We start from the raw sequence: 16,235 nt of genomic DNA, 5'->3' as shown, positions 1-16,235 counted from the left end.
GGACTTGTTGGCCCTCACATCCTTTTCTGTAAGAAATCAGAATCTGTTGAAGTCAATGATGGTTCCTGAAGAAAGACAACTTCCGGCACTTCTGAGTTCTCTCCCGTCAGCTCTGGCCCTTCCTTAGATATACTTGTAATGAATAGCTAGTGACCTTCTCTCTGGCCCAGTGGTCCTTGTTGGTCATTCCTACCGTGAGCCAGCTGAATGAAAGAGCTCTAGCAAGAGCAGGCAGATACCCGCCAGTCTTCCCACCCGCTTGTCTACACGGTGACATACAGGCCTCTGCTGTGGAAGCTGCCCTGAAAGCCCTTGGCTCACAAGATGTCTGTCGGCTAACTCTTGTGGGGATGTTAGGACCTTGCGCCACTTGGTGATAGGGGAGAGCAGTGGAGTGGGTAGATGTGTATAGGGCAAGATGGGGTTGGAGCATTCCACTCTCGGAGCCCAGTACAGATCCATCAGGACAGTGGCTTTTCAAATGTGGTCCCGGCTGGCACTCTGCGCACTTACTGGGAACTGGGTCAAAGCACCACACACGTCAGACCTGCTGGAGCAGAAAATGATGACTGAGCTCGCCTCTGGCTCCTCCGATGCCTGCCCAGGTTTCTGACCCTCTGCTCTCTGCTCATCCCACCAGCATTAAGACAGATCTCAGCCCCAGAAAGGTCACCCTGATGCTGGTCTTCCCCATGAGCATCTTGTCTCTCACTGCAGCCGGTCTGCCGGTCACTGCTATTTGCTTGTCTTTAAAATGTTTCAGAATTGAAAATGAGCTTATCGGAGGTTACTACATTACCATGGCAACCTGGCAGCTGACAACAAAGAAGCAGGCAGCACACATAGCTAGCGGTCTCAGTGGCACTAAAGTAATTGTGGATTTTTTACCCAGAGGTCACTGTGTGTAGACATAGCCTCTGTTTCTCCTGTCTCTTCCTCTTCTTTCCCCCTTTTCCTGTTTGGCCCTTGAGTCTTCTGCCATCTCACTGTAAGCAACACATGTTCAAATCCTTCTAGATTCCCCCAGAGGCTAATGAATTTGACCTCTCCTTTGAAAATAACAGTATCATTGTTCGAGAGGCTGATGAGAACAGGAATAGTGACTGAATTTTTTCCCTCACATGAATGGTATATGCAAATTTTCTTGGACTGGAAAGATGGCTCAGAGGTTCACAGAACTTAATGCTTCTTGAGGACCCAAGTTCAATTCTCAGCACCTTTGTCAAGTGCCACAACTGCCTGTAACAGTTCCAAGAGATCTGACATCCTCTTCTGGTCTTCATGTGTGCACGCGCACACACGCATGAGCACACACATGACCAATTAAGATTTAAAAATAAGGTGGGCAGGCAATGGTGGCACACACCTTTAATCCCAGTACTCAGGAGGCAGAGGCAGGTAGATCTCTGAGTTCGAAGCCAGCCTGGTCTACAGAGTAAGTTCCAGGACAGCCAGAGCTACACAGAGAAACCTGTCTCAGAAAAAAAAAAAAAACTTATAAATATTTATTTTTTTTCTCAGACTGATTAATATATATCCTCCAGAAACATACATGAATACAATATAAAATCCAACTGTACAAAATGACATTCATTAAATATGAGACACATTCCTGTAATCTCAGCACTTGGGAAGGAGCAAAAGGTTAGGAGTATAGGGTAGCCTCAGCTGGACTGGGATAATGAGACCTTGTCTCTACAATACAGAATAGTGCATAACAAAATAAATAAACAGACCAAATCTTGAGCTGGGTGTGATGGTACGCATCTGTAACCCCAGTACTGGAGAAGTTGAGGCAGGAGGATCAGACTGGACTGTATGGCCAGACTCCCTCTAAACAGACAAACAAACCCCAGTAAGTCTTTTCCAGACTGTAGGTGTTAGGTCTCCTTCCTGGAAAGGCCCTTTCCCTGTTTCTTGTACATCCTTGCTAGACACCTGTGTGCACTGGGAGGATGCTCCTTTATCTCCTGTACCTGGCTCCTTTCCTTCAATTTGCCTTAAGGATCCTTCTCTGGCATCCAGAACTGCCTCCCACTTTCTGGTTTATGCTTTTCTGTGTTTAGATAGATTCTCACTGCAGTCCAGGCTGGTCTCCAATTCAAAATCCTCCTCCCTCAGCTAGTATGACAGGCACACATCACCATGCTTGACCTGCTCCACATATTTTATAAGCTACGTGGTTATGGTCCACAGTATAGATGCCCTATCATGTGTTGAGCGGTCCCTGTGGGTGAATGTGTGAGCTGTTTCAGGTCTTTTGTTAGTGCTATTTTTGTTCCCATTTTTATAGCTGGAAAACCTGTGACTCAGAGAAAGAAGTGCCCTGGAAACATTTTTGGAGAAAATATAAGCATCCTCTGCATTGCTTAGCTACAAAATATAAAAATAAGGGAAGAGTTGCTGATTCCCAAATTTTTTTTCTTAAAGCCATCCAGAGATCTGACTTATCTTCCCAGCAGTGCCTTTCTACTCTACAAAGTTCTTCCACAAAAGCATGAGTTCAATCTCCAGCCAGCACACAAGAAGCTGGCTGTTTGTAATCCAAGTGAAGAAGAGGTAGGGGTTTGCTGCATCCCTGGGGCTTGCTGGACAGCCAGTCTATGCTTAATAGCAAACCCCAGGTCCCAATGAGACCTGTCTTATAAACAAAACAAAAAGCAAAACAAAACAAACAAACGAACGAGATAGGTTTCTGGGTCTCGATGCTATTCTAGCTCTGTAGCTAGTCTTGTTCTTGGGAGCGTCTGTCTCTTTAATAAACTATCTGGGCTGTGGAGACGGCTCAGTGGGTAACTTTCTTACTGTGTAAGCATGAGGATCTGGGTTTGGATCTCCATATCCCAGATGAGCTTAGAGAGGCTGATACTGGAGAATCCCTGGAAGCCTGTGGGCCACAGAGCCTGGAGTGTGCAGCAGCCAACAAGAGATCTGCCTCAAATAAGGTGGAAATCCAGGGTCAACACCCGAGGTTGACCTCTGACCTCCACATGTGACCTCCACATGACCTCCACATCCACGGAAAACTCTGTTAATACGGTGTTCACATACACCCACCCCGTGGAGGAGCTTTAAGTCTGCCTTCCTTGCTGGATAACTCTTTAGGGCGGGGAACATGTTCCTTTGACACTGCTCTCCTAGCAAGTACCGGCCACGGAACCATGTGCTCAGGGCCGAAAGGTGGCTCAGTGGTTCAGAGCACTGGCTGCTCTTACAGAGGACCTGGGTTCAGTCTCCAGCACCTGCATGGTTGCTCACAATCATCCATAACTCCAGTTCCAGGAGATCCAATGCGTTCTCCTGACCTCTAAGGTCATCAGGAACGCATGCAGGGTACACATATGCACATGCAGGCAAAACACTCACACACATAAAATAATACAAAAATATTCAATTGTATGTACTCAGTAAACGCCTATTTGAGTGAATGAATTGCAGGTTTGTCTGTGGTTTAGCCAAGGAGCTCCAAATCCTGACTTTGAGTCCTGGCTACAACACTGATCAATGTTGTATGAAGTGGACTGTCGCTGTGACAAATACTGGAGAGAAACAGTCGAAAAGAGGATTGATTTTGACTCACAGCTTCACAGGTTTTGGTCCATGATTGCTTGGCCCTATTACTGTGGGCCGCAGCAAGAAAGATGTGGCGGAACACAGCGGCTCTCCTGGCAGCTAGGAAAGCGTGGAGAGGTAGAGGAGGCGGCTAGAGAAAGATTCCTTTTTCCCCAGGCTCCTCCCACCAGGCTCCTCCCACCAGGCTCCGCCCAGTATCGGCACCACACACATTCCTGATGTTCACAGAGGTCAGAAGAGGGTGTCAAAGCCCTTGCGATTGGGGTTATACAGTTGTGAGCTACCATGTGGGTGCTAGGTACTGAACCCAGGTCCTCTGTAAGAGCAACAAGGGTTATTAAGTACTGAGACATCTTTCCAGCCTCCAACATGAATTTTTTGAGGAGCCACTTCCTAATCAGAACGCAACGATATACAGAATACAATATACAGCTAACTCGAGGTTCTCCACTCAATTCTCGGCCTCAGCATCATCAGCATTGGCGGGAGGGAGGTTCAAGTGAGCAAATACAGGTCACAGAGCGGCCACGAGGTGGTGAGCGGTTAGGGCTCAGCTGTCCTCTTAAGTGCTGTGTTTCCTTCGATGGTAGGCACTGCCTGGAGAGAGACGTGGGGATGGAGAAAGCTTCAAAGCCAACATAATGTGAGTGTGGCCCTGGAGGAAGGGTGGGTTCCGAGGTAAGTGACGAGAGGGCCAGTCAGATCCCTTTGCTGAGTTCATCAGTACTCAGTGGAGATGATGACATCCAGTCTGTCCCCCTCTGGGAGACAGTCCTGCACAAGTCCCTCAAGAGGAAAACACTACACAGTCAAAAGGCGCCATTGTTACTCAACAGGAAAAGTGCTTTTCGCAGGACAAGAAAGCCAATCCCTGCCAAATGTGCGCTTGCTTCTGCTGTGTATAATTGAATATTTAGCGTGGATTTAACCCAGGAAGCCAACAGTGCTGTCAGAGCCAAGGTTAATGGGGCACTTAATAAATGTGGAAGTAATTAAAACCAGCCGGATGCTGCCGTCGTGAAACTTGTTCAGCTTCCGTGATTGAAGTGCTTCAGAGAGTCGAAGTTCTGGACTCCAGGCAAGGAGATGGGGTTGGGGAGCCCTGGACTGGATGTGCGGTTCTACTGTGTGTTCCGCTGAGAGGTTAACATTCACCTCTCCTGGAAAGCCTCCCATGACTTCCAAAGGTATCTGGTGTTTCTCCTGGCTTCCCTTGTCACTCTCCAAATTCTTCTTGTACAGAACTCAAAATACTCTGTTGTTCTGGGTAAACAGAGGCAGGAAGACTGCAAGTTTGAGGCTAGCCTGGGCAATACAGCCCCTGTAAGAAAAAAACAAACTGAAGCAGGGAGGGGGAAAGGGAGGAGAAGAGAGGGTATGAGTGAGAGAAATGGGGGGGGGGAGAAAATACATGTAGCATGGTGGTAAAATAAAGGACTATTTGGGGGAAGGGGACCAGTAATTAGAGAGGCAGAAGGACGAATGAAACCAAAACATAAAGGCATCTGTGAATGAAGACGCCATGATGAAGCCCATTGCTTTGTATGCTAACATAAGAAATCCTGTTGGGTTATTTATTGACATGGCTGTCACATCTACCCACCCTGGCCTCTGGTAATAGTCTGTGCATTTTTTGTACTGAAAGCCTTTTGAGTTTCAGAATGGCCAGGGTGTTTGGATTGTCTTAGGAAGAGTCTGGTGGTTTGACGAGGCCAACAAGGCCACACCTCCTAATAGTGCCACTTCCTTGTCCAAGCTTATTTAAACCGTCACAATCTCCAGTTATGGTTTTAAAACAAACAAACAGACAAACAAAGAAGATGCACAGCAAGCATCATGCCCTGCATCTAGAGCCTACACCGCACACTCCCGCTCACTCTGCCTCTGTTGCTTTCTCGTGCATCCATCTCTACACCCCATGGATGGCTTCTGCACTCCCCGGTCTGACGCCTGATGCTAGCAGCTGGGTGGTCTCAGGGTGGATACACTTTTTACATGGTGGTTGACTTTCAGGAGCGTTAAGTGCTGTGTCTGACTGACATGGTACCTCTTGTACAGAAGTCCACTGTTCAAAGCTGAGGAGCCTGGGGAGACATGGCTGTAGCCATCTTTAGGAAGTGCCATCAGCTACAGGGGAAGATAGAGGCCTTTTCAGAGATGTTGATATTTGGTCTGAACTCAGAAAGATGAGCACGAGTCTGTCTTGCAAAAGGAAGAGTGTTGTGATAAATGTGATTTAGGGGTTTCTACTCTGATCATTTAGTTCCTGTGATGGTTTGTATATGCTTGGCCCAGGGAGTGGCACTGTTGGGAGGTGTGGCCTTGTTGGAGTAGGTGTGGCTTTGTAGGTGAGGCCGTTAATAGCCTTATCCTGCTTCCTGAGAGTCAGTATTCTGCTAGTAGCCTTCAGATAAAGATGCAGAACTCTCAGCCCTTCCTGCATCATGCCTGCCTGGGTGCTGTTATGGTCCTTCCTTGATGATAATGGACTGAATCTCTGAACCTGTAAGCCAGCCCCAATTAAATGTTGTCCTTTTTAAGACTTGCCTTGATCAGGTGTTTGTTCACAGTAGTAAAACCCTAACTGAGACAGAAGTTGGTACCAGGAGTGAGGCTTGGCACCATGAAGAGAGCCTGTGAGAGGCTATTGGTGAAGGCTAGTTGCAGTGGAAGACCCCAGTGTATTAGAGATGCCAGTACCATGGGCTGATCCAAGAACAGCAGCAGCAGTGGAGTGGATCAACTTGAGCTTAGAGTGCTACAGAGGGCAGAGCTGGAGAAGTGAGGCCAGCCCTTTGGAGGAGATATTTCTTGCCATGTTCTGCCTAGGAGCTCCTACTCCAACAGGCCACCCTCATGGTCATGTTTTCATGAGATCCACTATCCCCTGGGGACGTCTTCCTTCTCCTCTCTCCTGTAGTCTCTGCCTCAGACCCCAAGCACAAGAACTGAAGCCCTACCTACCTCTCTTCTGCCCAGCTACAAGCTCTAGGCTTTATTAACCAATCACAGATAACTTGGTGGGGCAAGGTTTATAGAATACAAACAAATATACACAAAGATCTCCTCATCTTGGAGCAACACATAATTTAGTATTTGAATACAAGCAGCATCAGACTCACCCACTACAGAAGTGAACATTCTGTCAGCAGCAGTGGGCTCTGGGCCAGAGAGACGTTGTCACACTGGCACCTGCATCAGCCTGTGGAGTGTTCTTCAGAGAACTGTACTCAGGTGAAAGCATTCTTTATTTATTTTTTTTTAATATTTATTTATTTTATGTATATATACTGTATCTGTCTTCAGACACACCAGAAGAGGGCATCAGATCCCACTACAGATGGTTATGAGCCACCATGTGGTTGCTGGGAATTGAACTCAGGACCTCTGGAAGAGCAGTCAGTGCTCTTAACCTCTGAGCCATCTCTCCAGCCCAGGTGAAAGCATTCTTGACTTCCCTGCAGTAAAGAATTTCAGGATGAGACTGTGTGAGGCAGGGCTGGAGTTTGTTAGGAAAAGATTTTAACCAAGATTTAAGCATGGAGGTTGGTATAGAGGAGACCGGGAAAAGTGCACACCCAGGTGTAGGTGTGGGCTCCAGTGTCTTAGTGGTACCATATACATTATTTTAGTGTCTTCTGAAATGGCATTGTTTGAAAGACTTCTAAAATATGTTTTTATCTACCATCCCCCTTTTCTATTTATCTGTCTTGTTTGTTTGTTTTAAGGCAGGGTGTTTCTGTGTCCCCCTGGCTGTCCAGGAACTCACTAAGTAGATTAAGCTGGCGTTAAACTCAAAGAGATCTGCCTGCCTCTGGCTCTGGGATTAAAGGTATATGCTAACACCACTCTGTCATTTTTCCCCTTTTTGATAAATAATATCAGAGGATGATCGCAGGCTTCCTTGAATGGAGTTACAAACTAATAAAACAAAACCATGGGCCACAGAATTTGTACAAGGAAGTTAACTATGTCTTTTTACTGCAAATGGAGCATGTTGTCCTGTTTATGAGGTATCTAGAATGCTGTAGGCTTTCAACTGGGAAAGGGGACAGGCCACATTCAGTCATATACATATGGGTCACTGCTGTTTTAACTTTATTTGAAATATCAGTGTTTAAAAGAAATTCTGACTCTATGTGGGTAACTTTCACAACAAATTTTGCTACTTATACTGAAATTTTTTTTTTTTTTTTTTTTTTTTTTTGGAGACAGGGTTTCTCTGTGTAGCCCTGGCTGTCCTGGAACTCACTCTGTAGACCAGGCTGGCCTCAAACTCAGAAATCCACCTGCCTCTGCCTCCCAAGTGCTGGGATTAAAGGCGTGCGCCACCACTGCCCGGCACTTATACGGAAACGTCTGATGCAGTAGGCAAGAGTCCAGCGTGAAGAGACCCTTTTCTTTCCTGCTGTCCCCTTAATCTTAGCTGCCTTTCTAGATGGCCTCCATCCCAGGCATGTGTCAAGGCTGGCATATGGAAAACATGAAACATGCCCTCTACCTAAACCTAACTCTATTTTCCTTTCCCTGTATCCAATGCATTAATTACTTTTATCAGTGTGTGTGTGTGTGTGTGTGTGTGTGTGTGTGTGTGTGTGTGAAGTCAGAGGATAACTTTTTTTGAGTTGGTTTTACTATGGATTTATTGCAGGCCGTGAACTCAGGTCTCCAGGCTCAGGCAGCACACCCCTCCACCCGCTGGACCATCTCGCTGGCCCTCTAGCTGATTTCTCATCACCATGACCCAATGCCTGACTGAATAACTTAAAGGGAGGAAGGGGCTGAACCGTGGTGGGGTGGATACAGTGCACGTGGGGAGGTGGCACATGTCTTCAATCCTGGCACTCCAGAGGCAGAGGCAGGCAAATTTCTGAGTTCGAGGACAGCCTGGTCTACAGAGTGAGTTCCAGGACAGCAAGGCTACACAGAGAAACCCTGTCTCAAAAAACCAACCAACCAACCAAACAAACAAACAAACAAAAAAACCCACCAAAAAACAAAGAAAGAAAGAAACAAACAATAAGGGCAGATTTGTTTTGCTCATGGGAGATCATGGAGGACCAGAGCTGTCAATCATGGCAGCCAGGAAGCAGGAACAAGGCAGAAAGAGGCCATGGGCAAGATTCCCTCAAGGACCTACTCCAGTGCCTACATCATCCACCAAGTTTCTCCCTTCTCCTTAGTGTGCATGTGAGCTTGGGGAGTGAGTGGCTATTTGTGTGTGTGCAGGTGGTAGTTAAAGGGAAAACCGGATGTCATTCCTCGTGAACTTTCCATCTACTGTGTTTTGTTTTTGAAACTGTCTCAGTATGTGGCCCTTGCTGGCCTGGAGTTTGTATGTTCACCAGGTTGGCTTTGACGTCACAGAGCTCTGTCTGCTTCTTGAGTTCTGGGATTAAAGGCCTGTGCACGGTGTCTGACTAAGAACAGGCATTCCACCCCCACCCCCACCGTGGGGACCAGCTTTATCTTTCTTTTTTAAGATGAGGTCTCTCACTGGCATGGAGCTTGTAAAGTAGGCTAGGCTGGCAGGCCAGTGAGCCTCAGAGTCCTGCCCGCCTCCACTTCCCAGCGCTGGGGTTACGTAGCACCACGTCCACATTTTCTGTGGGTTCTGGTGATTAAACGCAGGTCTTCATGCTCCTATAGTAAGCACTTTGCTGACTCAGCCATCTTCTCGGCCCTACTACCTCCAGTTTTCACCACCTCTCAATCATCATCATCGTAATCATCATCATCACCATCACCATCATCACCACATAGAAAATTAATAATATATCACCCAAAGGATTAATCCGTTGATGATAAAGTTACAGCCCTTAAAGTATACTCATTTCTCCAGCTCCTCCAGTACATCAAATACATCAGGCCCTGGGACACATTTCATACAAAGTACTGCATACCTCTCTCTACTTTCCTTCTCCCATACCTAGAGATAGCCCATTATTCTTGTTTGTAACTGTTTCTATAATAAAATGCCCTGACTGAAAACAACTTAGGGAGGAGAGGTTTTATTTCGTCATTCAGGAAAGCCAGGGCAGGAACTGAAGCAGGAAGAGGCAGAAACTTGCATGAACCCTGCTCGTTGGCTTAGCCTCTGGCTTACCCTTTGGCTTACCCCCTGGCTTACTCAGCCTCCTTCCCTGAGGTGACTCCACTCACAGTGTGCTGGGCCCTCCTACATCAATTACTAATTAAGAAAACGCCTCACAGACACAGGCCACTCTGATCCCAGCCATTCCGGAATTAAGGTTCCCACCTCGTACGTGACTCTAAGTTTGTGTCGGGTTGACAGCTAATGCTAACTATGACACCAACCACCCAGGGCCCACAGGAAGCTGCCTTGGTTCAACATGTATGCGGCCTCTGTCTGTCTTGCACAGGTTGGCTGTTGTGCAATGGCTAATGCAGTCTCTGAGGCCTTGAGGGACTTACCTGGCTTTCCCAGCCTTAGTTTCCTTCACCCTTGGATGGAAATGAGACTTAGCCTTTAGCGGGGCAGGCTACTGATCAGTGTGTAGTACGTGGGATCCAGTCAAAAACATAAAAAAACAGCATGTGAAGGGCTGGGGAGACGACTCAGTGGGTAAAGTGCTTCCTGTACAAGCACGGGCACTTGAGTTCCAACCCCTAGCACCTATGTAAGATGGTGGCTTGCATCTCTAATCCTAGCACGCATTGATCCTGGGGTCCTCTAGTCATCCATTTTAGCATAAATGGCAACTTCTATGTTCAGTGAGAAACCCTGTCTGGGAAAAAAAAAAACAGGACAGAAATAGAGGAAGATTCTCAACATTGACCTTTGGCCTCTACATGCGCACACATGCATACACTGTATACAAACCATACACAGAGCTGGATGGCGGTGGCTCATGCCTTTAATCCCAGCACTTAGGAGGCAGAGGTAGGTGGATCTCTGAGTCTGAGGTCAGCCTGGTCCACTAAGTTCCAGGATAGCTAGAGACATACAGAGAAACAAACTCCCGTCTCAAAAAACCAAAAAAGCCAAATAAACAAAGCCAGCCAAACAAAAACCCATACACAGAGACAAAGGAAACAAAATAGAGTAATTCAGTGGTCACTCTCTCTGGTGTTAAGCCACGTTAGACATGTTTTCTGAGTAGAAACCATTCCTATCCCCATGCTTTGAGCCTGTTCAGACATGAAAGCTAGAGGCAAACCTGCCATAGAGCTCTGCTGTGTGCTGCTGGAGGAATGACGGGCACAGAGAGAAGCTCAACTCAGCTGGAGTCCTCTAGGTACTTCCAGAGAGTAAGAAAGTAGCTGTGCCTGAGGCAGCCACACTGGGCATCTTTTTACATTTGGAGACAGTAACAGGTTTCAGAGGACATGTATCCACTTATTCCCTACATTACCTGTATCCGCGTATTTCCCACATTACCTGTAGTAGCATGCCAGGGCTGGGCTGTACATGTCACATACTAGGTGACTTGAGCAGCAGACATTTATTAGTTCCAGCAGCCAGGAGTCTGAAACCAAGTAGTCTGATGGCACTTGTGAAGGCTTAGGAAATCTATTCTACAGCCATCTCAGCTCCCGGGGCTTGATGGGGGAATCTTGGTGCTTCTTGACCTATAGGAGCATCCCTCCATGTTTGCCTTCATCTCCACATGACATCCTCATGTGTGCATCTGTGTCCAAATCCCCTTCTTTTTAGATCAGATTTTTAAAAAGAGTTATTTATTTATTTATTTATTTATTTATTTATATGAGTACACTGTAGCTGTATTTAGACACACCAGAAGAGGGCATCTGATCCCACAGCAGGTGGTTGTGAGCCACCATGTGGTTACTGGGAGTTGAACTCAGGACCTCTGGAAGAGCAGTCGGTGCCCTTAACCTCTGAGCCATGCCATCTCTGTAGCCCTTTATATTAAATTTTAACATTTCATCCTATTGATCTCATTTTTCTCTTAAAATATATATTATTTGTGTGTGTGTGCATACATGTGTCCACACGTGGAAAAGAACATACATGCTATGAATGACATACATGTGAAGGTCAGAGAATAACTTAGTGGAGTAGGTTCCGTCCTTCCATTTTTATGTGTGTTCTGGGGGTTGAACTCAGGCTCCAGGCATGTACACATATGCAGCAGCATCTTGACTAAAGAAGCTAGCTCCTAGGCCCTCTGTGTGTTGGTTTCTTTGTTTGAGACAAGAGTGCTTTATTTAGTCTTGTCTCTCCTGGATAATTCCTTCTGCCTTTGCTCCTCCAGTGCTGGGTCTCTCTCTCTCTCTCTCTCTCTCTCTCTCTCTCTCTCTCTCTCTCTCTCCTTCCCTCCCTCCTTCCATCTCCCCCCCCCATCTTTTAACAAGGTTTCTATGTGTGTCCTGGTTGTCCTGGGACTCACATTGTTAACCATGCTGGTCTTGAACTCACAGAAATCTGCTTGTCTTTGCCTCCCAAGTGCTGAGATTACAGGTGTGAGTCACCATGTCCAGTTGATTTACTTTTGTAAAAATCTTGACTCCATAACATAGCTCATTTCCTATCATGACAATGAATACAGCAAAAGGTGGCAGGCCTCATGGCCTCCATGGCCTCCAACGAGTAAGAAGGCCTGGACTACCCACCCCAGCAAGATCACAAGGGGGAAAGGCCCTAGGCCGCTGAGGAGTTCCTGTCCAAACTCAGCCCCCAGCACTGAGCCCCATCACAGTTTCTATCCTAGACCCTTGGAAGGAGGTGGGGGGGCTCAGGGAGCCCTACTCTCCTGAATACCATCCATAAGGTTTACTGCAACCCCTTCCCCCACAAAGGTCCTGTCCCCAAATAGAATCACATTATGGAGTAATGGAGGTTACGTTCCAAAAAATATCTATGGGTGGAGGGTATATAACTCATCTCATAAAACATCTTTTTTTTTTTTTCTGGATATGGTGGCTTAATGAGTCAGAGGTAGATGTATCTCTGTGAGTTCAAAGCCAACCTGGTCTATATAGAGAGTTCCAGGCCAGCTAGAATGACACATTGAGACCCTGTCTCAAAAATAAAACACTCCCAAACAAAAAACACTGTCCTTATCTACACATAATCGGCACCTTTAGGGCAAGTTCTGTATTAACTATTTGTTCTCTCCAGACCTCAATTCTACCTGTATTAGCTACTTTTCTTTCTTTAGCTTTTCTTCATAGATATATGGATGTTTAACCTGTGTGTATGTATGTATGTATGTATGTATGTTTGTATACCACATGTATGCTTGGTACACATAGAGACCAGAAGAAAGCTTCTGATTTCCTGAAATTGGAGTTATAAAAGATTTTGTGCCCATATGTGAGTACTGGAAACCAAACCCAGGTTCTTTTGCAAGAGCAGCAAGCACTCTTAACCACTGAGGCCTCTCTCGAGTCCCTAGTTACTCGCTTATTGCTGTCATGCTCCAACAAAAGAAACTTAGGAAGTTTGTTTTGGCTCATGGTTGACAATTACAGTCTGTGTTGGGAGGAAGTGACAGCAGCAGGAGTTTGGAGCAACATGCTTGAAGATTCATCCTCATCGTTAGAAAAGAAAAAGGGAAAAAATACAACAGCAAAACCAGAAATCCATCTACACAATTCATTTTAGGGCTGGGCATGGCTCAGTGGGTGAGAGTACTTGTTGACCAAGTATGAAGGTCTCAAACACCCAAAGTAAAAAGCCAGGCTTGGCCACACGTACATCTTTAATGCCAGTGCCAAGACCGGGTGGACACAGGGACCCTGGGGCTGTCCCTATCTCAAGGGAACAAGGTGAACTAATAATAAAGCACCTGATATACTCTGGCCTCAGCATGCATAGGTACATGCATATGTGTGCATATGCCACACCCAAACCCACCCACCCACACCAACATCACACACACACATAAAGGATTTAGGGGTCAGGGCCACATCAGCTGACTCGGGACTGAAGGATGAACCCTGGAGAACCATTTGGCTGCCAAGCTGAGTTTGTTGTTGGCTGGAGGCTTGGTAACTGCCCATGTGAACCTCACTATGTGGGACTTCCCAGGAATGATGAAGAGTGAGGAAAGAGGAAGTCACAGTGTTTTTCTGTCTTAATCTCGGAACTCAAGTTCTGTATTTCCCCGATATCTTATGGGTCACATTGGTCAGCGTGGGAGGAGGCGGTAAAAGGCTTGACTATCAGGCACCAATAACATCACTGCTCATTATGGAGGCTGGTTACCACCCACTGCCTAAACTGGGCCTCCATTCCTAACTGATCTGTCACTTATTCCAATACTCTGTTATTTGCCATCCAAACATTTATCGCATTATGGATCCTATATCTATCATGTGACTTACTCTGGCTATAAACTCCATGGAAGCAGAGATGTTCACTGGTTTCTTTTTAATTTATTATGCTGATTTGGTCTTGTCTGAATTATAGCTTGTGAATGTTTGTCCTACTCCTTGATATTGTAGGTTTCTGGTTCAGACTTACAACTGAGTTCTAAACAGTGTGGAGACCCTCTGTATTAAGGAGAATTGCTCCAAGTCCGAGGCCAGTCAGAGATACACTGTGAGACTCTGTCTCAAATCAAACAAAAATTCATTAAAGCTTCAACCTTCAGTGTGCTTTTAGGAACGAGCAGGAGGACGGCAGGGAAACCGTGACCTGGGTAAAGCCGGCTGAACGGAATCTGCTGTTGCTGCTGCTACTGCACTGCTGCTGCCCGCACATCGCTTCCGGGTCACGAGGGATCACTTCCGGTGCGGCGGCGCAGCGTTACCGGAGGTAAGTACTCAGGTGCGGGTGGCCCGGCCGGGGCTTCCCGGCGGGCGGGATCGGTGCAGTGCTGCGGAATTTAGTGGCTTCCCGAGGTTGCGGAGGAAAGTTACGTGCGATGGCAGTCTGCGTTCCGAGGAGACGGGGGCCCTCGCCCGGGCCCTCGCTAGGATCTTTCAGGGCCAGGGCCCAGCCTGCCCTCCGCCAGGTGGAGCCCGGGCTTGGCTTGTGGGGTGTGCCCTGTATTGCTATGTAACCTCGGGCATCTCGTGTTTCCTCCCCCGGTCACTTTCCTCCTCCGCAAAAAGCGCACAAAGGCTTGCGCGGAGGATGAGGAGGCCATGAATGTGTAAGTGCTTAGGTGCAGTGTGCGCTTGAGAGAAAACTCTGTCAGAGAACGGGACGGTGAATGCAATCGCCTCCCACTTACTTGCGGTTTCAGTTACCTGTCACCTGAATATAGAAAGTGGAAGACTCCAGAAACAGACATCACATGGCTTTTAATTCGTGTGTTTTGAGTAGCGTGTTGAAGAGCTCAGTTGCTTGAGTCCCACGTCCAAGCCCCAGAACTGTTCTTCCCGGCCCTAAGAAAGAAGCATGATGAAGTTTTACCTCTTCCTGCTTTCCACATACATCATCTTGCTTGGCGTATCCTTCTGTATATGCTACCCACTCATTAGTCACGTAGAACAGCTGCCTGTGTTCAGGTAACCCTTTTACACCAGAGTATATAACCTTTGGGCTTTGCCGAAGCAAAGCCAAACACTGCTACTGCTAAGGAAAAAAGGTGCTTTTTTTACTTAAACAGCTTTTTTTTTTTTTTTTAACTTAAAGAAAAAAGCTCTTTAGGCAAAAGTTGCTAAAGTCTTTTGGAGTACAAAATTTTTGTTGTTTTTTTCAAGACAGGGTTTCTCTGTGCAGTCCTGGCTGTCCTGGAGGATCTTTGTGAGTTGGAGGCCAGCATGATCTACAGAGCAAGTTCCAGGTCAGCCAAGGCTACACAGAGAAACCCTGTCTCAACAAAACAAAAACAAAAAATTAAAAATCAGAGCTGGTGATATGGCTCAGTTGGAAAAGTGCTTACTTACCCAGCATGCAAAACACCTTGGGTTTTCTCCATAGCACCATAAGACTAGGGGTGGGGGTCGGGGGCGAGCACTCCTATACCCCTGTCCTTGGCTGCATAGCAAATTTGAGAGCTACATGGAAACTTTTCTGAAATATTAATAAGTGGTAGTGTTGCTTGTGAATCTCACATTGCCAAGGTTACAGCCATAGTGTGTAGTAGATGTTTGCTTAGGTAGGGTAGAGAGGGCATCACATTTGTGAGTACACACAGACAAAGAATGCCTTACGCTATGTGAAGGCCAAGTGTCCCCTGAAACAAGAACACAAAGCCACTTACTGGGAATAAGGAATGGCTACACAGGTTAGGAATGGATTTGTTCTGAAAAACAACATCTCCATAGAGGCTGTAGCTGCCAGTGAATAAGCTTCTGCTATAATCCCAGCAGAGGGACACATGAAGGCGATTTTGAAGTACCAGCAAGTGGGGAATTGGAAGGCATATGATGATGCAGAGCTAGCAGTGTAGACTTCATCAAATGTTCCCAGTATGTTTCAAATTCTGCATGCCCCAAAGGACACCGTTATGACCTATGATCCTTGGCTGGAACGAGCACTAAAGGCATCCATGTGATCACCTAAGGACTGTATTCCCTGAAAACATTACTGATAGAGTTAACAAGATAATTTCAGATTGATATGCTATTAAAATATTTATTTTTAGACGGGTTTCAGTTCTGGCTGGCCTGGAATTCAGTATGTAGACCAGACTGGTTTCTCACTCACAGAGATCTGCCTGCCTCCCTAATGTTGGGACAAAAAGTGTATGCCACTGTCCTAGGCAACCACAATGTCTTTT

At 46.5% G+C, this 16,235-nt stretch overlaps 1 protein-coding gene across 1 annotated transcript in view; it reads left to right on the top strand.

Moving 5' to 3' along the window:
- Positions 1 to 14,279: 14,279 nt before the first annotated feature.
- Positions 14,280 to 16,235, top strand: part of Manbal (mannosidase beta like) — a 29,773-nt gene continuing 27,817 nt past the window's right edge. Inside the window, exon 1 of the mRNA XM_028786583.1 lies at positions 14,280 to 14,320. The gene's annotated coding sequence lies outside the window, so the exon portion shown is untranslated. The remainder of the gene's footprint in view (positions 14,321 to 16,235) is intronic.

This window comes from Grammomys surdaster, unplaced genomic scaffold (assembly GCF_004785775.1).
Source record: "Grammomys surdaster isolate TR1022 unplaced genomic scaffold, NIH_TR_1.0 125561, whole genome shotgun sequence".
NCBI classification, from domain to species: Eukaryota; Metazoa; Chordata; class Mammalia; order Rodentia; family Muridae; genus Grammomys; species Grammomys surdaster.
This window is presented reverse-complemented; position numbering and strand designations above follow the sequence as displayed.